The sequence below is a fragment of the Pinus tabuliformis genome, chromosome X (assembly GCF_031772625.1).
Source record: "Pinus tabuliformis cultivar Carrire ecotype Pingquan chromosome X, CPIR1, whole genome shotgun sequence".
NCBI classification, from domain to species: domain Eukaryota; kingdom Viridiplantae; phylum Streptophyta; class Pinopsida; order Pinales; family Pinaceae; genus Pinus; species Pinus tabuliformis.
This window is the reverse complement of record NC_142308.1, coordinates 64,403,540-64,429,393: the sequence shown is the minus strand read 5'-3', so window position 1 is coordinate 64,429,393 and position 25,854 is coordinate 64,403,540. Positions and strand designations below refer to the sequence as shown.

Sequence of the window (25,854 nt, the reverse complement as noted above, 5' to 3'; positions counted from 1 at the left end):
GGATTAGATAGTAGTATTTCAACCCTTCTCATTGCATTGGAGAAGGGTCCAGAAATTTGTCAAAAACTTGTCCTCAGAACATGCACTTCTGCACCCTCAGAGGAGGTTTTGATGAATGGAAGGATCGTGATTTATTTATGTTTGCATTTTAATGTCTGCTACTGATGTTGCACTTCTGTACTCTTGGTAGACGTTAGAAGCAAGTAGAGGTAGATCGTTATTGTTTGAAGTCTATGAGTAAGGATTAGTCATTAATGGTACTTTTATCTCTTGATTAATTTCTGCTTGTATTCTTAAAGCGATATACAGCTGATATTGTTTGCATGCTAATGTATGAATATATAAGTTATCATTTTGCACTTCTGTACGATGGATTTATCTATTTATGCTTAATATGCGAATGATTTGATTATGCGATGTGTTGTTCACAACCGCTCTGCCTAACTTCTTATGCAGAATGGTTTATCTTTATTGATTTATATTCTGATATCAGTTGAATGATCTTTATTACCAGCTGCTGTTAGAAATCTTTCTAGATCGCATAACAAAAGAAACATCCCGGGTTAATGTAAATTCTATGTGTTGTTTTTCATTTGGTTATAGTAATTTAGATCCAAGTTTGCAAGATAGATTTACAGTAGTTTTAGAACGTTTCTTAGAAATAACCTAACCAAAATTCCACACACACACACATACACATCCCATGCATCGGGAAGCTGGTCCCGTCATCCCTAGTCGGACCCGCTACTCCAAACGGGCAAGGAGCCGCCAACCAGGTTCCGGACCGGGTGGGTATCCCCCTTGTTGTTGACCCGACTTCGGGGCCCTCAACAGGAAGAAGAGTGGAATTGTTCATATCTCATGAACCTAGAAGTACACTGAAGGACCAATTCATGGCTTCTATTTTGTTCTGGATTAAAGGCTATTGGAGGGTTATTTGATTAGATTCTGGAGCATATTTGGAGCTATATTCAACCTCTTTGTAGCACAAACCTCAACCTCTTGTGGCGAATAATTCGACCTCATAGTAGTTCAAAGCTCAACCTACTTGTAGGAGCGGAACTCAGCCCCTCTATTGGTAATTTGGATTTGAGGTGAAGACCATAATTCAACCCTAAGGTGAGACAAAACTCACCCCCCCATTGTGGGTAATTTAGAATTGTGATAAAAAGACAGAATTTTGCCTTGTGGGGAGACAAATATCGAACCCCTAAGGACAAAAATTGGGCCTATTCTTGGAGAAAAACTTGGACTTGCATTGATACAAATTTTTCCATTCTTTGACCTTTGTTTTTAGTCTCTTACTAACTCAAATTTTGGCCTAGTGGGTGATTATTTTTTAGCTTGATCTGGTCATATTTGAAGGGTATTGAGACCATATTTAAAGTAGATATTGAGAGTATCCTTGAAGATATTTTTGAAGCCATCTTTGGAAAATACCTTTAAGAGTCCTTGAAGCAGTCTTTGAAGTGTTTTTGGAGCATACACTAGAGAGTCTTTGGAGCAACCTTTGAAGTTATTATGGAGTATATCTTGAAGAGTCTTTGGAGAAACATCTAAAGAGATTTTGGAACAATCTCTTGAAGACATCTTGAAGTAGTTCTTGGAGACATCTTGAAGTTGAACTTTGGAACTATCTTGGTAAAATTTAATCAATATTTTGAATTCTATTTGAAGTATTTGTAAAGGTTGGATATTATGAGGACTGGTTTACTCATATAGATCAACTTGGTGTCTGAATTTTCTTAAGAGAATTTTCCTGTGAATAGGCTGAGCTACTTTTATGATGCTGAATCACGAATTCTCACAACAATGCAGCAACAGACACATAGATAAAGTGCAAGCCTTGATCACTGTTGGCTTAGGTTGTGCTCACCTATTTTCGATCTATATTGCACACCAACAAAACCCTTAATCACTTTCCCTTTCGGCAATGACTTGCAAGCATATCATAGTCTCACCTGCAGTGACTATGGGAGGATGCAGAACTAGGTTTCTGCAACATTCAGGGATGATGTGATGTGGTATTGTTATGTTATTTTATTTTTAACATACATAAATTACTTCACCACATTCATTTAATCACATAAAAATATCATATAAACCCATAATCATCACTGCACTGTAATAAAATGCAACTGTAATAAATTGCTACTCGACAACAGATAATAAGAAAATATACACACGAAGAAACCAATTTTACTGTGGTTCATCCCAATGTGGGACTACTCCACAAGAACTGTTGCTTATAATAATAAATTTTTACAACAAATAGTTCTTGGCATGTGCACTCAGCTGCAGGTTGTTCGCGCACTCAGCTATAGACTCAAGCCTCTGCGCACTGAGCTACAGAGCCTCGCCTTCTTGCCCAAACTACATATCACAAAGAAACAACCATTCAATTCAAGATGTGATTCTAAGCTTATTCTCTCCTTTATTATTGATCCCTATATATACTATTACATCGAGGGATATATCATCAAAATACTATGGTCCATATACCATGGACTCCCCTAATACAAGATACTATGGTCCGAAAACCATTTATCGTTTACAAAATTGCGAAAGGAGGGGGCTTCGCCCTATATCGAAACCCTTAAACTGCTTGGTATATCCAAAACTACTCTGCTACACGGTCCACTTCGCACTCTGCCACATGGTCCACTTCGCGCTCCACTACACTCTCCACTGCGTACTTCATTCCTCAAAATGCAGAGTCTTTACCAAAACTAGGCAAAGTTGGGTTGCACCCAACACGCCCCCAACACTCACATGTGACTCATCCCGAGTCACTCAGCTGCTTTGCCTCTTATTTTTGCTGCGATGTTGTTGTAGGCCTAGTTGAACCATTGCAACTTCTTTTCTTCGTTGCACACTTCCTCCAATAGTGCCTCTGTCATATGTTCTGCAACCTTCTGTACCAATGTTGTCTCCTTCTATCAAAGTTCTTGAATCTTCTCATCTAATTCCTACGATAGTTGGAGGGCCTCATCCTACCAATGCTGAGCCCTCTCTGTCAAAATATGTTCTTCCTTCTTTAGCTCCTCAATTTTCTTTTGGAGGGCTTTTAATTCATTGATCTTCGCAAAATTCTGCGAGATTGGTAAGGTATTCACAGATGCCCAAATTTCTTCTAACTGGTGTTGCTTCTGCTACATTTCTTCCTACTGTTTCTTTACATTTGGATGTTCCTGCAACGAAGTCCAAATTTGTAGACTTTCATCCAATATTTTTCTATAGTCTGCCATTGCTGCGAAGATGCTGGCCATTGCAGTCTTTAGGTTAGTCTCCCTATGATCCCATACTTCATGTGGCATAGTTTTCTTCTATGTCATTTGCAGCTCACTGATCTGCATTTCATACTTGAATCGCACTACGACAATTTTCTCCTTGTACCCCTTCACTGTAAGGACGAGCTTCATGACCTTGTCTTCTACTGGCTCTTTCTCTCAGAAATTAAGGTCCAAAATTTATCTGCATGTTGCCTCTACTGCCTCCTTGATCTTCTGGTGATGTTGTGCTACTTGATCCCTTTCTTGGATCACCTGCTTGAGCTTCATCAAAAGTGCAACTCGCTCTTTTTCCACTTGAATATTTAGCTACGAAGTGTGTTGTTCACAGAACCTCGATTCTTCTTGTGTAACCTTTGCAACAACACTGTTGCGTTGTTCATATTGACATGCTTCCATTCCTAAGCATGTTGTTGTAGTTCGACAGAGTCAAACTATAGGGATCCTTCAGGTATTTGTGCTAACCTTTCTGCAAGCCTAGGCTCTATCTTCCTTTCTACTCCAACCCTTTTCTCTATCTACGTTGATTGTTTGACCATCTGCACCAGTATCTTCAATTCTGTGATCTGCACTTCGACACCGGTCATAAGTACATCGTAACGATCTTCTACTCATTTCCAGGATTCAACTGTTGCCTCTTGAATCCTCTCTCCGATCTACTCCAAGTCCCCATTAGTAAGGACCATTGATGTGATATCCTTTGTTTTATCTACCTTCTGCTTTTTCTTGATCTTTTTGACAGCTGCACCCTGTGCTTTCCTCTTATCTGTGGAATTTTTTTATGTTTCCATCTTCTCAGACTCCTTAGTTTGTTCATCTCCTTCAAGAGGATCTTGGAGACCCTCACCATATTTCTCCTCTTCCTTTAATTCCTGCTCATCCCTATATTTTTCCTTTCCACTCGCTTCAGCATGCTGCGAGGTGTCTTCTTCTGTCACACTATCTTCTGCCTCTACCTCTTCCTCTGGCGCAATCATCCATTCTACGAGCCATTTCTGTACTAGTGCAAGGAGATCATATTCTATGACTAAGTATGGCAGGGGATGCTATTTCTTCTTTGGGTCTCTGCAAGACCATATGTACACTTTATGAAAATATTTCTTGAACTTCACAAAAATTCTATATTGCTCGTATAGGTTTGGCGAAAAGTGAGGGTGCTAGTTCACTAACATATGAAAATCCATATGATACAATATGAAGAACATCATGTTCTCCATTGCTTGCGACAATTGGGTGGTAAATCATAGTGAGGCATACCGCGCTACTTTACATACTTCTGACGCTACTGGGGGAACTGTGAATCCTCTGGATCTCTCCATGCTAACATTGCAATAATAAAAATTAACCATGCATAATAGAATGTGGTATGTTTCTCCTGGACTTTGCGTTAATCATCCAAAAATTCTTTGCATAGGTAATTGGCTCAGTTATACTGGACCCCATTGGCACACTGCGTGGCTAATGAAACCATTGACGCAAGAACTTCATTTTCCCAACACTTTCTCATGATCTTCCTAGCTAATATGTGCACTGCGAAGTGAAATGTCTGGTCACTGATTGAATTGATGACATATCCCCTCTTTCTTTTTTCTAGCCCAAACTTCTTCTTCATATTGTTTGCTATAGCACAGTCCTGATCATTTCCAACGAACTCCTCTGCGGGGTTCCTCGCTTGGTATCGTAGTCTCGTGATCCTCCATATCAACATTGGTCTATAGGGATCTTATTTCCCATCCATAATCCTCCATTGTGCACCAACACAAGAAACTATCACACACACATTGTGTTCCTTGGAATTCTACTGAAGTGTGGCACTTTTAAGATATTCAATAATCCCAACTGTGCCAACCCATTTTCCCACTACTATAGTTCTAGCCTTGTCACTCTGTTGTTAGGGTAGTGAACCTGTTTCAAATACCAGTCTGGTGCGATCTGAGGGTACTTCTTCCTGTCGTTAAAGTCATAATCCCAGAATTTCAGGACGAAATTTTCCCTAAAACTTCTCTTGAAAATGGTACTACTTATGGTAACAAGGGTGTAAAGGTGCCATACTTTGCATCCTTCGAGTCTTTGAATGGTTTAGCATTCAGTTTCCTCAGTGGAATTTATGGTGGTAGAGGTGATGGAAATTCTCTGCCAACTGTTTCCATCTATGCCTCCTCCACTTCTTCTTCGTTGTCTTTGGCTTGCTCGAGTTGTGGTTGAGGCTTGGAAGGTTTCTTATCTTGTTTCTTCTTTGTTCTCTCTTCCTTAGTTGGTTTCTTCCTCGATGATTGTAGAGATTTTGAATAATTTAACACATATTCAACAGAGATTATCCTGATCATGTGCTATTGTGGAATACATACAAAATACATAAGCTCCTCTATGTTGATCATCAATATAGCAGCATCAATAACAATAAAACATCAAGAGCATTCACACATTAACACATTATGTAACCCGGGGAAAGCATCTCGCTAAAAACCCCAACTATCTATATATTAATGATTGAGACCATGTAACATTACAAAGTACAATGCTTATCACGAGAAATCCAGTACCAGCTCCACCTGTTACACACAATACAGCTAAGATCTGATCTCCAAATCTATTCCACTGCTTGCCTGCCTCCACTGCTCAATACCTGCTCAAGAATTAATGAGAATGGTTTACCAAACTCGTATTTCACCTCCAAAGAATCACTCACACTGTGTTAGACGTGAGTAGAGGCTATAATACTGGGAAAATACATGAGCAAACTCATTGACATACTCAATCCCTTGATTGTGCAAATCCTCATGCACAACTATAGTCACAACTGATAGCAATCTGATTCTCTAACACCTGTCCCTGTTGAACTGAACATGCACTGACATGCAACTGAGTTAACTGATGTATTCTATAGTTGTATTATGAGTTAATAATTAGTTTAACAACTCATCATTAGTCTATTTGCAGTTAGACTAACTACAACTAGTTTAACCAAGTCAAATTGAACACAACTCCATCAACTCCACAATCAACTCCACCAAACTCAACTAATTGAGTTCTGACTGAATTCATGCATGCAACAACTCAACTGACTCATAAGAAAAGCGTACTTCCTTCTAACAGCTGCATGGGCCACATCTGTAGCTCAAACTGAAGTGCTCCAAGAGAATAAGATCAAGTTTATAGTCCAAATATTGTTATGAGACAATAATATTTGACTTTTCTATTTTGGACAGCCAGTCTAAAAATAGACTTTGATCACTCCTGCTGTGATAACTCCTGTTGTGGTCACTCCTACTGTGATCACTCCTGCTGTGGTCACTCTTGCTGTGATCATCCCTGCTGTGGTCACTCCTGCTGTGATCATCCCTGCTGGGATCCAAAAATAGAACTTGCGCCATAATTTGTTTGCGGGCCCACTTAGTGAAGGCGACTCTTTTCACTAAGCTCCATCATCTTGTTGCAATCTCAACACTCCCTCTCGACAAGATAAGGATTATCAACAACCCCTATCCTGTCTCGGTGGTACTCGAATTTGCTCCTGGTGAGGGCCTTCGTCAGAATATCAGCATCCTAATCCTCCGTTGGAATGTATGAAAGCAACATGATCCTCCGCTGCACACAATCTCTGATATGATGGTACTTGATGTCAATATGCTTAGATCTATCATGAAATACAGGATTAGCCGAGAGTTTAATGCAACTCTGGTTATCACAGTAAATCATAGTAGGATCCAAATGAGAACCGAACAAACCAACCAGGATCTTCCTCATCCATATAGCCTCGCATGCAGCCAAACTTGCTACCATATACTCGGCCTCCGCTGAACTGAGTGCCATGGATCTCTACTTCCTGCTGTACCAAGAAACTACTGTCGATCCAATACTGAAGACCCCTCCTGATGTACTCTTTCTGTCTGTTGGGCTCCCTGCCCAATCTGCATCCATGAAGACACATAGCTTCACCTCATCCTCTTGTCTGTACCACAAACCATATCCCGATGTGCCTCTCAAATAACGCAATACATGCTTGCCCACCTTCCAGAAGAGCTTGGTAGGCTTAACCATAGCTTGTGAAAGCTGGTTAATTGCATAGCATATATCGGGTCGTGTATTAACCAAATACATCAGTGACCCCACCAACTGTCGATAAACAGTGGCATCCACTTCTTCTCCCGAAGTGGCATCCTCCTTCCTCCAACCTCCAGGAAGAGGAGTATCAACAGGCTTGCAGCCATGCATGTTGAACTTCTCCAGTATCTCCTGAGCATACTTGCCCTGAGAAACAAATAGTCCACCACTATGCTGCCATATTTCCAATCCTAGGAAATAGTGAAGGAGGCCCAAGTCCTTCATCTCAAACTCTATAGCAAGATCCTTCTTGCATGACAGTATCAACAGCTCATCACCCGTTAGAATCAAATCATCAACATACAGTACAATGATAAGCAACTTACCCTCCACCAAAATCTGGTATAGGTTAGGATCCGCCTCGCTCTTGGAGAATCCAAGTCCTGTGAAATAGCTGTCTATCCGTGTGTACCAAGCACATGGTGCTTGCTTCAACCCATACAATGCTCTCTTGAGCCTGCACACATGCGACTCGCTGCTGAAGACCTCAAAGCCTTCGGGTTGCTCAATGTACACCTCCTCCTCAATGACTCCATTGAGGAGTGTAGTCTTCACATCGATATGATGAATGTGCCATCCCATCTGCGCTGAGAGAGAAAGAATCGTTCGTATGGAATAATACCTTGTGACAGGTGCAAAGGTCTCCTCATAATCGATCCCCTCTATCTGTGAAAAGCCTCGGGCAACAAATCTTGCCTTGTACTTCTCCACACTCCCATCAGCTGCCTGCTTAACTTTGTAGATCCATCTCGAACCCACCACTGATTTCCCTTCCGGTCTAGGAACAATCTCCCATGCACTGTTTCTGACAATAGAATCATACTCTTCCACCATGGCGTCTACCCATGCGGGATCCTCCACAGCTTCCTCGAAAGATGATGGCTCAGTCACAACACACTTGCTCATAAGAGCCATGTATCTAGTGTACCGATCAGGTGACTGTCCCTGCCTACGTTGGGTTGTAGGTGGTCCTACAACTTTGTTTGCATCTTGAGCTAGTCGCTCAGCTTCTGTCAAGCACTTTCGCCCTTTGATGGTTGGCGCTGCATGAGTGGTCTCTTCCACTCCATGAACCTCGTCCTGTGGCTGATACACGTCCTGAAGCTCATTCTTAGGAACTAATAGCTCCTCATCTGCATGCAAGTGTAGCTCCCTCTCAAGCGAACACTTCATGGCTTTCTCCTCCTGAAATTTTATATCCCGTCGCACGACAGTTTTACCACTATTTGGCAAATACACACGATAGTTGTGGGGTTTATCAGTGTACCCCACAAATATCCCAACCTCTGCGGTTGGCTCCAACTTCTTCCTGGCATCCTTCGTCACATGCATGTAAATTAGCACCAAAAATCCTCAAATGAGAAAGATCAGGCTTCTTACTAGAATAAGCCTCCTCGGGTGTACTCATGCCAAGTATCTTATGAGGACAACGGTTCTGCACATAATATGCTGTATTGCATGATTCCGCCCATAAGTGAAGGGGTAGGCCCTGATCATGCAACATTGGCTGTGCAGCACCCACAATCGTTCTGTTCTTCCGCTTAGCTACCCTGTTCTGCTGTGGGTTATGGGGAGCTATGAGCTCTCTACGAATCCCTTCTGCCTTGCAGAAATCCTTGAACTTGTCCGAGATGTATTCACCACCATTATCGCTCCTAAGAGCCTTCACCTTCTTCCCTGACTCCTTCTCGACCAATGCTTTGAATTCACAGAACTTTGAATATGTCTCGCTCTTCTTCTGCATGAAGAATATCCAGCACTTACGAGAGAAATCATCAACAAAAATCACATAATACCTGTGTTTTGCTGTCGAAGCAACTGAGAAAGGTCCACACACGTCTGTGTGAATTCTCTCAAGGATCATCGTGGCGCGACTATCCTTTTCGTGAAAGGTGGCTTTCACAAACTTCCCCAAAGTACACCCCTTACACTGATCTGACTGCGCAAGTGTGCCTTTAGGAAGCCTTGTAGTGATCTACTGCAGTATCTTCAAAGCTCCATGGTGAAGATGACCCAATCTCCTGTGCCACAACTCGCCATCATCCTAGCTCACCAACCCTTCTGCCTTGCTTGGCATTGCTGCGCATCCATCTACATGCAACTGATAAAGGTTCCTCACTCGAACCCCTATCTTCCGGTTCTCACCAGTTGTCTTGCTGCGCAGGAAGGCCTTTCCCTCGCTGAAAACAACATCATATCCCTTGTCTTCTAACATCGCCACTGAGATAAGATTCTTCTTCAATCCTGGAACATGCATGACTTCCTTCATTACAAAGGGTTTACCAGACTCCCTCTCAAAGGAAATGATACCGATACCGGTCGCACTGTATCTACCATCATTGCGCATCTCGATGTGCACTCCAAGATCTTTGTCCTCCATATCAGAGAACAAATCTCTATCTCCCGTCATGTGAAAATATGCACCACTGTCCAAGAACCACACCGATCCCATCACACTTTAAACCAAGCACTCAATCAATGAAAAATCAAGCTCAAACTGTGAGGCTAGAGCCTCTCCTGCTGAAAATCCAGCAGCCTGCTTGTTCTTCTTCTTCTGCGGACAATTAGTGGCATAGTGTCCGTGCTGGTGATAGTGAAAACACTTCACCTTGGACATATCCTGCTTCTTGCCTTTCTCATCAGACTGAGAAGCTTTCTTGCTCTTCCCTTTCTTTGCTTTGGCATCCAAAGCGCAATTCTCTTCATCAGATACCTTTGATGAAGATCCATTCTCACCTTTATTGTTTCTGAGTTTATCCTTGAGCGCCAGGTCACTCTTGCTTTGGAATAACATTTGCAATCCGTTGAAAGACATTTCAACAACACTGCTACAAATTCGATTTCCACCAGCTCAAACTCAACCGCTTCCGATCTAAAATTCGTGAGAACAAAATATTTCTCGTACAGAGATCGACTGTATGGGAATTCACCAGATATCTCACCTTCCAAAGGAAGGATGAATCCAGAGGCTACCTGGACCGATTACAGACTCTACCTGAAGAAATAAAATGTAAACACTTCCTGAATAGTAGATCTGATGATCAACAGCTCCGATACCATGTAGAAACTTCTTCTACAAATCAGCTCGCTTTGATACCATGTAAAAATTTTGAATAATTTAACACATATTCAACAGAGATTATCCTGATCATGTACTATTGCGGAAGACATACACAATACATAAGCTCCTCTACACTGATCATCAATATAGCAGCATCAATAACAAAAAAACATCAAGAGCATTCACACATTAACACAGTATGTAACCCGTGGAAAGCATCTTGCTAAAAACCCCAACTATCTGTATATTAATGATTGAGAACATGTAACATTACAAAGTACAATTCTTATCACAAGAAATCTAGTACCAGATCCACCTGTTACACACAATACAACTAAGATCTGATCTCCAAATCTATTCCACTGCTTGCCTGCCTCCACTGCTCAATACCTGCTCAAGAATTAATGAGAATGGTTTACCAAACTCGTATTTCACCTCCAAAGAATCACTCACACTGTGTTAGACGTGAGCAGAGGCTATAATACTGGGCAAATACATGAGCAAACTCATTGGCATACTCAATCCTTGATTGTGCAAATCCTCATGCATAACTATATTCACAACTGATAGCAATCTGGTTCTCTAACACCTGTCCATGTTGAACTGAACATGCACTGAAGTCTGACATGCAACTGAGTTAATTGATGTATTCTATAGTTGTATTATGAGTTAATAATTAGTTTAACAACTCATCATTAGTCTATTTGCAGTTAGACTAACTACAACTAGTTTAACCAAGTCAAACTGAACACAACTCCATCAACTCCACAATCAACTCCACCAAACTCAACTGATTGAGTTCTACTGAAGTCATGCATGCAACAACTCAACTGACTCATAAGAAAAGCATACTTCCTTCTGACAGCTACATGGGCCACATCTGTAGCTCAAACTGAAGTGCTCCAAGAGAATAAGATCAAGTTTATAGTCCAAATATTATTATGAGACAATAATATTTTACTTTTCTTTTTTGGACAGCCAATCTAAAAATAGACTTTGATCACTCCTACTGTGATCACTCCTGCTGTGGTCACTCCTACTGTGATCACTCCTGCTATGGTCACTCCTGCTGTGATCATCCCTGCTGTGGTCACTCCTGCTGTGATCATCCCTGCTGGGATCCAAAAATAGAACTTGCGCCATAATTTGCCTGCGGGCCCACTTAGTGAAGGCGACTCTTTTCACTAAGCTCCATCATCTTGTTTCAATCTCAACAATGATTTCCATTGTTTTTGTACTAATGCCCCCATGGTTAATGCTACTGTGGGCATCTCAGCTAATATTGTGGGCATGCCATCAAATTCCATGATTCCAGATAATCCTTACGAAAATTACGCACAATTTCTTCCCAAGAACGCACATACAACAATGAAAAATTCCGCAATTTATTCACACTCTGAAGACTCGAATTATCAATTCAACAAAGTGTTTGATTGGGGCAGGAGGTGGATTTTTATAATGATTTCGAGTTTCTAACCCCATCACTAGCTTAGATTTTGTTCAGATTGTGCTATGATTATGTTCATTAACTACATAATTATCCTTAGATCTTGCCAACCTATCCTCATAAGTGCAATTTTCCGCATATTTTAACGTTAACTTTCCCTTTTAACGGTCATATTTTTCTGATGAACTTCGACGCATCCCATAGTGTAGCAAACATCTGTCTTATGTCACAACTCCTATGTACTTCAACATAATCCAGACTGTAGCAAAGTAACTCCTTATGTCAAAGCTCTTTGCAACATAGTTTATAGTCCAGTGCCCACTTTCAACTGTAGGTGGCACTAAGACTCTTCTCCTTTCTTTCTTATAGTGAGTTTGTAGGGACATGGTTGTCCCTGTACAACTTCAACCTGCTACCATTTACTCTTCATTGAATCAATTCTCTATTTAACTTAGCTAGTTTAATTATGCCTCCATCAGTAACATGCTTGATAATGTAGGGGCCCAACCAATACATCTTGAATTTACCTAAAAGTCTCACAAAATTATTGTCATAGAGGAGAACAAGGTCTCCTACCTGAAACTTTTTTTGCTTAATATGTCTATCTTGCCAGACCATTTCTCTTGCTTTTTATACTTGCTGGTGGAATCCTGCTATAAATTTGTCTTCTTCCAAAGAAATTGATAGTGACATTCTTTCCTCCATTATGTCAGGGTATTCCATATTTGTAAAAGATGCAATCCTTAAAGCTAGGCACAATATATTCCATGGGCATCACAACTTCTTTCCCATAAACTAATCTGAAGGGTGTCTGACCTGTAAACTTCTTACATGTGGTCTTGTAAGCCCATAAAATTGCTAGAATCCTAAGATCCCAGTCATCTCTATTCATATTGCATACCTTAGTAAGTGCATTCTCCAAAATCTTATTAAATGCTTCCATTGTTCCATTGGCCTGAGGATGATAAGGGGTACTCTTTTGATGATAAACTTTGAATTCCTCAGTCAATGCCTCAATAGTTTTATTTAGGAAGTGGGAACCTTGGTCACTCAACAAATTCTTTTGACATTAAAATCTAGACAATATATATTCAAAGAGAAACTTCACAACAGTCTCTGTGCTGTAATCCTTTACTAGTTGTGCTCTAGCCCACCTTGTCAAATAGTCAGTGGTTGTGATTATGTGTCTCGCACTAGTCCCTTTTCCAGGTGAGTTGATGGGTCCAATAAAATCAATAGCCCACTTATCAAAGGCAACGAAATCCAAAATTGCTCTGCTGCATGGTACACTTCGCACTCCACTGCATTCTCCAATGTGCACTCCATTCATAAAAATGCAGAGTCTTTAGCAAATCTTGGCCAAGTTGGGTTGCATCGAGCAATCACTTGTGAGACTCATTGGACAACCAAATATTGTAATAATATTCTCGAATATGAACATGACAATAGTATTAGCAGTGCAATCCTTGACAAGAGTGAATTCAACCCACTACGTCAAATAATCAATTGCGGTAATAATATAGCGAGCATGAGAATGTCGCATAAGAGGATGGATAGGACCAACATAATCAATAGCCCATTTCTCAAAGGATTCAAGGGCTCTAACTGGATGCAGTTAAATTTCATCTCAATGGGAAGGTTTCCTGACTCTCTGACATACATAACAATTCTTAGCATAGTCTTTGGCATATTTAGAAAGAGTCGGTCACCATAGCCCAACTTGCAACACTTTCCTTGCAGTCGCTTTTATGCCAACATGACCTCCCACAAAACCACAATAAAATTCCCATAAAGAAACATCTCTATCATGATAAAAAATGCATATGTGCAGGATATGATCAAGTCCCATATTGTACAATTGGTTGGTAATTAACTGATAATCTGTAGCACGCACCACCAAATGCTTCCTCTACATTGTAGTATAGTCCTATGGGCACTTACCAATCACTAAAAATAATGCAGTGTGTTCAAGATAATACAACACAACTTCAATACTAAATAAATCAACGTTAGACAATTGATCATCAAGTGACCCTCCCACTTCTCTAGAATCCAAGCGAGAAAGGTGATCAGGTCCTACATTAATATGACCTAGCTTGACAATAACTTCAAAGGAAAACTCCAAGAAAAAAAGTAGCCATCTACAAATTCTTCCTTCAAGAAAACATTTGTTAACAAGTTACTTTTGTTGAAAATGCAACAAGATGATGGAGCTTAGTGAAAAGAAGTCGCCTTCACTAAGTGGGCCCGCAGGATATTTTTGGCGCAAAGTCTATTTTTAGACTATGTCTGTTTTTAGACATGTGGATCATGGTCTATGAGTTGCAGGATGCTATTTATGGATGATTGGTCATGTTGGTAAAAATAGATGGACCTCTATTTTTAGACATATGGGCGGAGTCTATTTTTAGACTGCCAGTCAAAAAATAGAACAGTCGAATATTATTAGCTCTTAATATATTTGGACTATAAACATTATCTTATCCTCTTGCAGCACTTCAATTCGAGCTACGGATGTGGCACATGCAACTGCCAGAAGGAAATACGCTTTTCCTATGGTTTAGTTGAGCTATTGCATGATGGACTTCAGTTAGAACTCAAGTGATTGAGTTTGGTGGAGTTGATTGAGGAGTTGATGGAGTTGTGTTCAGTTTGACTTAGTTGAACTAGTTGTATTTAGTCTAACTGCCAAATACACTAGTGATGAGTGATGTGAATTAATTATTAATTAATTCACTAATTATTAACTTATAAATCAACTAAAGAATACATCAGTTAACTCAGTGCATGGACAGTTCAGTGGAGACAAGTGTTAGAGGTGGGTGAAAGGGTGAGACTACTATCAATTGTGACTATAGCTGTGCATGAGATTTGCACAATCATTGATTGAGATTGCCAATGAGGATTGTGTAGTACAAGCCAAGGGAATTCGAACTTGGATCTGACCTATTCTCAACTTGGATTGCGCAGTAGAGGCAGGCAAACAGTGGAGGAGATTTGAACCCGTGACTTGTTCAGATCTGAGCTAGTTTGTGTGTAGCATGTGGAGATAGTACTGAGTACTTGTGAGGAGTATTGTACTATGTATTGTTACATGTTCTCTATCACTATAATATACATATAGTTGGGGGTTTTCAGCTGTATGCTTTCCCATTACATATTGTGTTGATATGTGTGATTGATGTTTCAATGTGCGCATGCAATTGTTTTTTAATTCCACAAATTGATGATCAATGGTAGAGGAGGTTATGTATTATGCATGCATTTCGCAAATAGTGTATAATCAGGATCTCTGTGAATAAGTGTCATATTATTCAAAAATCTACAACTTCAAGGTAAAGTGATTAGTGAAAAAGTTAAAAGGACCTCTGAGCAAATAATACCTAAAATTATGAAGTGAATATACCATTGCGAGATCCTCTCACTTAGTTGTTGTATAATTCCTTTAATCATTAGAAAGTTTCTACTATCAAATTGTTGGGTTGTGTTATATTCTTTCCACGAAGTTAACAGGGGGTTTGAAGGGCACCTGTAACCCCACTTTATGGGGTCCAGGGCAGCGCCTTGGAAAATTTTGGTTTTGGACCCTATGTTAGGTTGGGCGGACCCACCTATGGTTTTGTGCATGATTTTTGCACATGTTTTTTAGACGCGATGGTTTTTGGTCCATGGTATTGGATGCTTCGGCATCTATAAATATGTATTGTAACATTGAAAGGAACATAATGAAAAATCAAGCTGGTAGTCCCAGTTTTGGGATCCAGCGGGAAAATCTTTGTGTATATGTGTTTTATGTGTTATGCTCTCGCATTGTTTATTTTCTATGTTTTAGAATTCGTATGCAGGTAATTTCTGTACAAGGTTAAAACCTACTTTTGGTATCAGAGCTGTTTTGGCTTCAAGGGGACGCCTTTGTTGCTGAGGGGTTTCGCTCGGGCCTGTGGTAGACCCTATTCAGTGGGAGATCTACAAGATCGAGTCTGGTGGTGAAAGAAGATGGCGAGTAGTGGAAAGATAGAGATCAAGAAATTTAATGGTCAGAGTTTTGAGTTGTGGAAACGCAAGATGGAGGATCTGTTGGTGGATAAAGATCAGTGGATCGCGGTAGATCCAGCTACTAAACCAACGGGAGTGACCGATGAAGAATGGAAGAAGTTGGATTCGAAGGTAAAGAGCACAATACGATTGTGTGTCTCAGATTCATTATTGTTGAATGTATCAGGGGAAGCTATGGCAAAGGCTTTGTGGGACAAGTTAGGGACTTTGTACCAATCTAAGTCTCTGGTGAATAAACTGTTCCTGCGGAAAAAGCTGTATAACCTGAGGATGAAAGATGGAGACTCGGTGATAGAGCATCTGAATGCGTTTAATACTGTGGTAAGTCAGTTAGCATCTGTTGATATTAAAATTTCAGATGAAGATAAGTGCATCAGTTTGTTGTGTTCTCTACCAGATTCGTGGGATAGTCTGGTTATTGCAATAGGTAGCAATGCAACTGCCTTGCATTTTGATGAAATAGTCTCATCCTTGCTAACGAAGGAGATGAGACGGAAAAATATGGAGAGCCAGAATGGTGATGCCTTGTTTGTACGAGGATGGTCCCAGAACATAAACAAAAATAAGTCATCGAGTGGGAGATCTAAATCTAGAGGGAGATATAAATCTCCAGGAAAACCTGTAAAGGTGGTGTGCTGGAAATGTGGAAAGGAAGGGCACTTCAAAAGGGACTGTAAATCTAAAGCTCCTGATAAAGGAAAGGGATATGATGATGCTCCTTCTGTAGAGGTGAAAACCACCTCAAATGAAGGTGGAGATGTGTACTTGGCTTCTTCAAGTACACATGTAGATCATGAGGCATGTTTGATTGACTCAGGTGCATCCTTTCACTTCACTCCCCATAGAGAGCGGTTTTGCGAGTACGAGAAATATGATGGTGGTGATGTCTTCTTAGGGGATGATAGGAAGGCTAGGATCATTGGTCGCGGAAAAGTAAAGTTGAAGTTGCAAGGTGGAATGGTTAGAACACTTCCGAGTGTTCTGCATATTCCTGCATTGGCCAAAAATCTGATTTCTGTAAGCAAGTTGGATGATGCAGGTGTAAAAACAGTGTTCAAGAAGGATACCTACAAGATGGTTCGGGGAGCACTGGTATTGATGCGGGGAGTTTGGACTGGAACTCTGTACAAGTTGCATGGTAGCACCATTGTTGATGGGTGCAATAGTTCTGTGGTTCTTGAAAGTGGAGCAAGTCTTTGGAGAAAAGACCATGTTGTGGCATCAAAGGCTTGGACATATTGGAGAGAAGGGCCTTCGAATACTTCATGGTAAAGGTATGAGTAATAGCTCTCTGGATTTTGATTTCTGTGAAAATTGTGTATATGGGAAGCAAAATCGGGTGAGTTTCCCCTCTAGTGTTAAGAGGACGAAACATATATTAGAGCTTGTGCACAGTGATGTGTTTCGACCTGTGAAGGTTCCATCATTGGGTAAGTCTGTGTACTATGTATCATTTATAGATGACTTCTCAAGGAATACATGGATATATTTCCTTAAGAAGAAATCTGAAGTCTTTGACAGGTTTAAAGAATTCAAGGCTCTGGTGGAAAACCAAACAGAGAAGAAGATAAAGGTGCTGAGGACAGATAATGGTGGAGAGTTTTGCAGTAAGGAATTTGAAGAATTCTGTAAGAAATGTGGTATAGCACGATAGAAGACTATTCCATATACACATCAGCAAAATCGAGTTGCAGAAAGAATGAATAATACATTGATGGTGTTATCACTGAAAAGTCTGTTGTAAAATTTTTTTTAGCCTAGCTTAAAGACAGGGCGTTTTCGCAGCGCATGAATTTTTTTTAGGCAGTTTCGCAGCGCTACCTGTTCAGGTGATTTCGTAGCGTGCTACGAAATTGGGAATTTGTTTGAGTTTTCAGTGGAGGCCCAAATCCTAGCATGCCTATTGTACAGAGTTTTGCTTCCCTCCAGAAATGCAGATGAGAGCAGTGACAGCATTTTCAAGAAAAAAGTGCATTCAGCTCGTTTGTAGCAACACAGATTTGCTCAGTGTTCTCCCTGAGGCTAATACCTTGAAGATCTTTTCTTGGGACAATCGCTTTTCTCGAGTAAATGAAGTCCTTCTGATCCCAACTCAGGTTAATTATGTTGGAAAAGTAGCAAATATATATGAAGCTGGTTATCGACTAAGTGGTGGTGCATATATCATCTTCAAGTACATTGGGAATTCATGGTTGTGGGATCATGTTCGTGTCGGTGATGAGTTTTTGACAAATGAAATGTATTTGCATTTAAATATGCGCCTCATGTTCTAATCTTTGTGTATTGACCGAATACAAGGAACCAAATGAGATGTTGAGATTTGATAAACATTACCAGCTGTTCGTGCGTTAGTTCCTCCACCGACACCTGGTTGACATTTGTTTTTCTTTGCCAGAAAAGGGGTTTTAGAAACGAGAGCGTATTATTTGCATGCGGGGCATCACAAGTTTGGGATTCTGTTGCAGTTGCAGATTCATTTTTCTCCCAGAGAAAATATGGGGATTGTGAAATTCGCAATCGGGGATGCTGCAATAACGTTTCTGTGGGTGTTTGGCGCATCATGCCTGGGAGCAGGGATTTTGGTATTAGCCTCGTATTTAGGTGTGCAGGGGGGCATGACTCTGCTTATAACCCTCTCCCTGTTGTTTCTACTTGTGTTTGTGTTCTCCTTTCTAGGAGAGGCCATGGGTGGAGCAACTTGGAATCCCACTGCCTTAGCTGCCACTTTTGCTTTGGGCGTTGGCAAGGATAACTTGATAAGTTTGTCCATTCGATTCCCTGCCCAGGTAGCTGGAGCTGTTGGCGGGGCCTTAGCAATCATGGAGCTCATGCCTGCATCGCACAAACACATGCTTGGAGGCCCTTCGCTAAAGGTTGATTTGCATAAAGGAGCGATTGCAGAAGGATAATGGCAATGGCGATTCGTGGAGTGATCCCGTCAAATCTCAAGCATTCAGTGTTTGCATGTGTAGCGCTCTTGACAATATGCCATCTATGTCTGGCGGCACCGTCATCGGAATGGTTGCTCCTAAAGTTGACGAGGAGCTGGTGCGAGAAATAGAAATTTCACATTGGGGAAATGTTCAGATAACTGAAAATTATCATCTTTGTCATGGTGATGCTCGAATCAAAGGTGGATTTTTAAGGATTGAACACCAAGCAAAACCCAATGCTACAGGTGCATCATCTTTTAAGAGTCTAGTGGCAGGACTGCTACCTCGAGCACATTCGGTTTATTACCGAGATGAAATTGGGAATATTTCTTCCTCACATTTGAACGCCGACTTTAGAAAAACAGAACTGGAAATTGAACCTCGATATCCTATGTTTGGAGGCTGGCAAGCCACTTGTACAATAGGCTACGGCTTATCTCTACAAGATTTTCTCTTCCAAGCAGCTGATGGCAGGCATTATCTTAATATTGTTTTTGTATCTTCATTCAGTGTTGTGGTCATTGATAAACTTATTGTGAAGGTTGCACTGCCAGAAGGATCTAAAGATCCTTATGCTTCTGTTCCCTTTTCTGCAGATTGACATATATAATATCTATGCACCTCGTTGTTTAGAGAACTCGAGTTCAGGAGTAAAGACGAGAGACAAGCTTACAGTTTCACAAAGTAAGGTCTCGAGGAGGGTATTGGGTTTCCTATACGGTGGATATGACCCCTATTTTGAAATATACACAAATGAATATTTCAACAGGCCTGATGTTCAAGAAGCTCTTCACGCAAATGTTACAAAGATTCCTTTCTAATGGGCAGTCTGCAACAATTCTGTGTTCAATGCATATAATTACACAATATTCTCAGTTCTTCCAATCTACACAAAACTTATCAAAAGTGGTCTAAAGATTTGGGTTTACAGTGGAGATATTGATGGGAGAGTACCTGTAACTGCCACGAAAGATAACATCAATGCATTACATTTGCCCATAAAGCAACAATGGCATCCGTGGTTCCATGACAGACAAGTAGCAGGATGGTTTATACAATACCAAGGATTAACATATCTGACATTTAGAGGAACAGGGCACGCAGTTCCCTTAGACAAATGTAGCGAAACATTGATTGTGAATTTTTGTGCCCTGTTTGTTCCATAAAGTGTGATCTATTTCCTTTTTGGAAGATAAGATTAGAAAATGCATCTGACACAGGAACACAGTGATACATGCAAATGAAGCTGCATAGATGAACATTGGAAATGCAGGGGGTTTTCTCTGTAATACTCTGTTTACTGAAATGCAGGGGTGGTTGCACAGGAAAGAGACATGAATGTTTTCGGTCCATTAATATCTTCAGTTTCCTGGTGTTGAAGGTTTTGCTTTCTATGTTTGTTGCAAGACTTTAAATTATACAGCGGGTAGCCTTGTAAAGGTTTTGTAAGGTGTTCTAACCTAATTGATCTGGAATGTATTCCATATCAATAGTGTTTGTTAAAGACTATGAGCACATCTTGCAGAGGCACATTTATGCCTTGTTTAGTGATCTTTGGAAAATGGGTTCTGTAAGAATAAGGATTCCCACTTAAAGCTGATGTGCTCGATTCAGATTATAGAATGTGCCATTGTTTTGTGCACTTAAGGAATCAGAAATGGAAACAATTTCAGATGGCAGAGCCAAACATGAGTTTGATTCAGATTTCAATTCAACACATAAGGAAGCAGGTATTGAAACAACAGGACAGTTACATGAGAAGGATGGTCAGTGTTCGGACCTTGCTGATGTTGAAGCTACACACTGGCAATCATTTAGCTATGAGAGGAAGACTGTGTTTTTTTAAATCACACAGCAGTTTCGTAGCGCGCTACGAAACTGCTGTAGGTGATGTTTTCAATGCAGAATAAACAGTTTGACCGGGAATGTTAGAAGAGAGACACCTGTACATCAATACAGCCTACAACTCATCTGGAGACATGGTGTTAGGTAGCAGCGTTCCATACTTTGAGCTATTAAAGATTTGGGAACATGCTGCTACATTTTCGGAGAATGGAAGACAGGGACCGTGAAAATAGGGTACTCATCTTTACTAATTAATGAGCCATCTACACAGCTAGCACCCGAGGTCAGCTTGTTCAGTGAATGTTCCTCCAACACATCTCAGCCTAACTGAAGGAGGACAACTGTCAAGGATCCAAGGAGAATCATGTTACGAGGAGAATGGAATTAGTGTTTTAGTTTGATTAGGATTTTGTGTAATTACAGCTCAGCATTTTTGTAATTAATGAATTAGTTTAATAGCATATAGGAGTAGTTAATAGAGCCTTGGAGCTCGCTCTAGAGAGGGAAGAATGTATTCCTATAAATGGATCAGACTAGAATGTAATAGGGGTTGGATGTTTTTAGAAAAGACTGTTTTGGTTTATGTGAAGCAGATTACAGTAATAGAAAAACAGCTGTTGTTTCTTCTCAAGATTCTCAATAGATCATATTGTTCAAATGTATGGTGGTATATTCTCTTAGTGTTCTTTTTACAGTATTGTTACAACATAATCACTCAGAATTCATGTTTAATGCTCTGACTTCCTGTATGCTTGGCAAGCTGTGGTTTTGTAAAGTATGTTTGAACATCTGATGTAAAGAGCCTTGACTTCCATGAAAAGACAGTGCTTTTGTTTACTGAAATGTATGAGACTCCATAAGCCCAATGGGAAGCAATTCTGTCCAGCCAGCTTATTTTTCATGTGTCTTGTAAGAGTTAGCCATCTTGTTCAATATCAATAACCTATGAGAGAGCCCTCTCAGACTAAGGAGGCTAAGCCTTAGTTAAGAGCCTGGTTTGAAATAGTTTCATGAAATCTTGCTAGGTAGCAGCCCTTAGTACACGATTTTGTGATAACATTTTGGTGCGTCTGCCGGGAGCCTAATGATTACTCATTCCCGAAGTTTTAAGATTGAATTTCTGAAGGTAGCAGGAGTTCAAAGTGGTTTTCAAGGCTGCAAACCTACCTTGGCGACTCCATTGTTGAAGAATTCAAAGTTCATACATTCATGGTGATTCCACTGGAGTTATGAAGGACCCAGAAGCTGCCATTCTTAGTTCAAGGTATGCATGCATAGATTTCTCAGGAATTCATGGTTTCCCAAATCATTTTCCCAAGGATGCATATTTTCTAAGGAATGGTCCCAAATTTAATGGAAAAGATTTGAGTTTAACTCTGAAGCATATCTCAGATTTCTGTCATTTTGCTGAGCTTCTTAGAGTTAAACATGAGGATGTTTGCATAAGGTTATACTATGATTCACTTCAAGGGAAATGCAAACAATGGGTGGAAAACTTTCCTGTCAAATCCATTAAGTCATTTCAAGACCTTTGGCTCATGTTTTTGGAGGAATGGATAGATAGGTCAGAGTTGGTGGCAGACTCTCCCTCAGTTGAAGGTTTCAAACAATGGAATGATGATCATAGTAAAGAAGAAACAAATGAATATTTTTCTTTGTCCTTGTCCTCATATCTAAAATCCTTTGACTGCAAGTCAGAGGATAAGATGAGATTTTTGAATGAAGTTGCTGAGGATATTGAGAAAGAAATTGAAGGTTTGGAAGGTCAAATTCAAGCATATATTTTCCATAATCATGATCATTATTTTCAGAAGCTTTCTATGACAGAACACAAGGTAAGAGTGCTGGTTCCTTTCTCTTTTACGATTGAGGAACTGAACACTGCTGTTGAAGATTAGTTTGCACAGCCGGAAGGTTACAAGAAAAATCTAGCTGATCAGATGTTCTGGGATCCTATAGCTGATTACATGGAAGAGTTTTACTCTCCAGTGTTTCAGTTTACTTATAAAGATCAGAGACAATTTCAGTGGCAGCGGTCATCACACCATCATATTGGCTCTGAATTCCGATGCAGTCAAAGAAATCAAGTGTCAGATAAAACAGAGGATTGGCTACATTGGAAATTTCATATTGATTGAGCAGAAGGAAGTTGAAATTGTTAGGGTAGGTAGGTATAGGTAAATGCAAATAAGCTCAAGGTCAACTGAGGATTTTTCAGTAAATGTAGTTTTCTTTCTCCTCCAGTCATGCTTGTCAAGAAAATCTCTGTTTGTCATTAATGGATAAGGCACTGAAACTGCAGGTTCTTAGTGCACCACAAGGGCACACTATCCCAAGTGGAGCCACTGTTATCACTGAAAAGTCTGTTGTAAATTTTTTTTTAGCCTAGCTTAAAGACAGGGCGTTTTCGCAGCGCATGAATTTTTTTTAGGCAGTTTCGCAGCGCTACCTGTTCAGGTGATTTCGTAGCGTGCTACGAAATTGGGAATTTGTTTGAGTTTTCAGTGGAGGCCCAAATCCTAGCATGCCTATTGTACAGAGTTTTGCTTCCCTCCAGAAATGCAGATGAGAGCAGTGACAGCGTTTTCAAGAAAAAAGTGCATTCAGCTCGTTTGTAGCAACACAGATTTGCTCAGTGTTCTCCCTGAGGCTAATACCTTGAAGATCTTTTCCTGGGACAATCGCTTTTCTCGAGTAAATGAAGTCCTTCTGATCCCAACTCAGGTTAATTATGTTGGAAAAGTAGCAAATATATATGAAGCTGGTTATCGACTAAGTGGTGGTGCATATATCATCTTCAAGTACATTGGGAATTCATGGTTGTGGGATCATGTTCGTGTCGGTGATGAGTTTTTGACAAATGAAATGTATTTGCATTTAAATATGCGCCTCATGTTCTAATCTTTGTGTATTGACCGAATACAAGGAACCAAATGAGATGTTGAGATTTGATAAACATTACCAGCTGTTCGTGCGTTAGTTCCTCCACCGACACCTGGTTGACATTTGTTTTTCTTTGCCAGAAAAGGGGTTTTAGAAACGAGAGCGTATTATTTGCATGCGGGGCATCACAAGTTTGGGATTCTGTTGCAGTTGCAGATTCATTTTTCTCCCAGAGAAAATATGGGGATTGTGAAATTCGCAATCGGGGATGCTGCAATAACGTTTCTGTGGGTGTTTGGCGCATCATGCCTGGGAGCAGGGATTTTGGTATTAGCCTCGTATTTAGGTGTGCAGGGGGGCATAACTCTGTTTATAACCCTCTCCCTGTTGTTTCTACTTGTGTTTGTGTTCTCCTTTCTAGGAGAGGTCATGGGTGGAGCAACTTGGAATCCCACTGCCTTAGCTGCCACTTTTGCTTTGGGCGCTGGCAAGGATAACTTGATAAGTTTGTCCATTCGATTCCCTGCCCAGGTAGCTGGAGCTGTTGGCGGGGCCTTAGCAATCATGGAGCTCATGCCTGCATCGCACAAACACATGCTTGGAGGCCCTTCGCTAAAGGTTGATTTGCATAAAGGAGCGATTGCAGAAGGATAATGGCAATGGCGATTCGTGGAGTGATCCCGTCAAATCTCAAGCATTCAGTGTTTGCATGTGTAGCGCTCTTGACAATATGCCATCTATGTCTGGCGGCATCGTCATCGGAATGGTTGCTCCCTAAAGTTGACGAGGAGCTGGTGCGAGAAATAGAAATTTCACATTGGGGAAATGTTCAGATAACTGAAAATTATCATCTTTGTCATGGTGATGCTCGAATCAAAGGTGGCTTTTCAAGGATTGAACACCAAGCAAAACCCAATGCTACAGGTGCATCATCTTTTAAGAGTCTAGTGGCAGGACTGCTACCTCGAGCACATTCGGTTTATTACCGAGATGAAATTGCGAATATTTCTTCCTCACATTTGAACGCCGACTTTAGAAAAACAGAACTGGAGATTGAACCTCGATATCCTATGTTTGGAGGCTGGCAAGCCACTTGTACAATAGGCTACGACTTATCTCTACAAGATTTTCTCTTCCAAGCAGCTGATGGCAGGCGTTATCTTAATATTGTTTTTGTATCTTCATTCAGTGTTGTGGTCATTGATAAACTTATTGTGAAGGTTGCACTGCCAGAAGGATCTAAAGATCCTTATGCTTCTGTTCCCTTTTCTGCAGATTGACATATATAATATCTATGCACCTCGTTGTTTAGAGAACTCGAGTTCAGGAGTAAAGACAAGAGACAAGCTTACAGTTTCACAAAGTAAGGTCTCGAGGAGGGTATTGGGTTTCCTATACGGTGGATATGACCCCTGTTTTGAACTATACACAAATGAATATTTCAACAGGCCTGATGTTCAAGAAGCTCTTCACGCAAATGTTACAAAGATTCCTTTCTAATGGGCAGTCTGCAACAATTCTGTGTTCAATGCATATAATTACACAATATTCTCAGTTCTTCCAATCTACACAAAACTTATCAAAAGTGGTCTAAAGATTTGGGTTTACAGTGGAGATATTGATGGGAGAGTACCTGTAACTGCCACGAAAGATAACATCAATGCATTACATTTGCCCATAAAGCAACAATGGCATCCGTGGTTCCATGACAGACAAGTAGCAGGATGGTTTATACAATACCAAGGATTAACATATCTGACATTTAGAGGAACAGGGCACGCAGTTCCCTTAGACAAATGTAGCGAAACATTGATTGTGAATTTTTGTGCCCTGTTTGTTCCATAAAGTGTGATCTATTTCCTTTTTGGAAGATAAGATTAGAAAATGCATCTGACACAGGAACACAGTGATACATGCAAATGAAGCTGCATAGATGAACATTGGAAATGCAGGGGGTTTTATTTGTAATACTCTGTTTACTGAAATGCAGGGGTGGTTGCACAGGAAAGAGACATGAATGTTTTCGGTCCATTAATATCTTCAGTTTCCTGGTGTTGAAGGTTTTGCTTTCTATGTTTGTTGCAAGACTTTAAATTATACAGCGGGTAGCCTTGTAAAGGTTTTGTAAGGTGTTCTAACCTAATTGATCTGGAATGTATTCCATATCAATAGTGTTTGTTAAAGATTATGAGCACATCTTGCAGAGGCACATTTATGCCTTGTTTAGTGATCTTT

General features: G+C 40.4%; 3 pseudogenes; all 3 read left to right on the top strand.

The window, feature by feature from the left end:
• The first annotated feature begins 18,453 nt into the window (after positions 1-18,453).
• On the top strand, positions 18,454-18,867 carry LOC149138344 (aquaporin SIP1-1 pseudogene; annotated as a pseudogene).
• Positions 18,868-18,943: 76 nt separating this feature from the next.
• On the top strand, positions 18,944-19,492 carry LOC149138343 (dolichyl-diphosphooligosaccharide--protein glycosyltransferase subunit 1B pseudogene; annotated as a pseudogene).
• A 4,786-nt stretch (positions 19,493-24,278) lies between these two features.
• Positions 24,279-24,899, top strand: LOC149138342 (dolichyl-diphosphooligosaccharide--protein glycosyltransferase subunit 1B pseudogene; annotated as a pseudogene).
• The last annotated feature ends 955 nt before the right edge of the window (positions 24,900-25,854 follow it).